Source organism: Priapulus caudatus, unplaced genomic scaffold, assembly GCF_000485595.1.
Source record: "Priapulus caudatus unplaced genomic scaffold, Priapulus_caudatus-5.0.1 Scaffold289, whole genome shotgun sequence".
In the NCBI taxonomy this organism is placed as follows: Eukaryota; Metazoa; Priapulida; class Priapulimorpha; order Priapulimorphida; family Priapulidae; genus Priapulus; species Priapulus caudatus.
In genome coordinates, this window is record NW_014577350.1 from 90,490 (window position 1) to 91,816 (window position 1,327).

The following is a 1,327-nucleotide window of genomic DNA, read 5'->3' on the forward strand; positions in this document are numbered from 1 at the left end:
TTGGTTTTGGTTTTGGTTTTGGGTGGGTTCGGGTGCAAAGCAGTCAACGCAGGCAGTAGGCTTTGTGAGTTACGACGGTCGAGGTGTGTGTTTACGGTTCAGTGTGTAACGGAAGAATACCAGAGTCAACGATACGTCAAGCTTTCGTCGGTGATAAATAAATGATGAGCGGATGAATTGATGTTAAAGACTGCTGTTGGTATAAGCGTTACAACTGTCGTTATATAAACATGTGAACCGACTTCCGGCAATGTCCGTGATGTTTACAACCGTTTGCGTTTATCTTCGAGTTTACAAGTTGGATTAATGAAAAACAAAACACGAAGAGGTGTGCGTTTTGATAATGCTTAGATGCGCGTTTTTTCGCAGTTATGTATACAGTAAGTAGTCTCATAAATACTTTGATAAATTATTTAAATACTGTAACAAGAGTGGCTGAAAAAAACGGGTGGACCGACGGTCCATTTAACTTGTTAAATTTACTGGACCGAGAGAGATTTTGGTGGTCTCGGACCACGGTCCACCGCCTAACGTCGAAGACTGCTTGTGTATCGTTACAGCCCTAGAGTCTATGTAATTAGTTTGTTCATATGCAGGTTATGAAGGCCTATGCAGATAGTGAGGGGGTATACTCGGATGATCAATGCAGGATACTGAGATATAAGCAGGGCACCAGGAAATGGAAATCTATATGTAGGGAAGGGAACTTAGGAAAAGTAGGGAAGTATGCAAGTAGCTCGGAGAATGGTGAAGGTGAAGGTGAAGGGGAATATGTGTGTACTCGGGAAGGTCGCTTGCAGATTGTTAACACGGTCTATCAGTCATACATTTGCTGATTTCTGCCCTACGTGTTTTTATCTATGATTTTTTATGCTCCTGTTTACCTGCAGGTGTGTTTTGGGTGAGCTGTGAGGCTGGCACCTATATTAGAACACTGTGCGTTCATCTCGGATTGCTGCTTGGCATTGGAGGCCAGATGCAGGAACTTAGGCGTGTGCGGTCAGGAATCCTGTCTGAACAGGTATGATTTCTTCCGCCCCACAATCACACCCTCCTAGCTATATTCTACCCATTATCCCCACCCATATCCTACTATATTTCTCTACAAAATTTCATACCAACCCTACTTCATCCTCACTACAGCTAACCACACACTACCATCACTCCACCTATCGCCTTTCCCTCCTCATTACACAACTCTACTATACAGTATTCTCACTAGACGCCCCACACCACCTAGCCCCACACCACCCTCACTGCACCTAGCCCCACACCACCCTCACTGCACCTAGCCCCACACCACCCTCACTGCACCTAGCCCCACACC

General features: G+C 45.3%; 1 protein-coding gene across 1 annotated transcript in view; it reads right to left on the bottom strand.

The window, feature by feature from the left end:
* LOC106808602 (IQ domain-containing protein G-like) overlaps positions 1–1,327 on the bottom strand; it is a 12,120-nt gene that overhangs the window by 753 nt on the left and 10,040 nt on the right. The window lies entirely within an intron of this gene.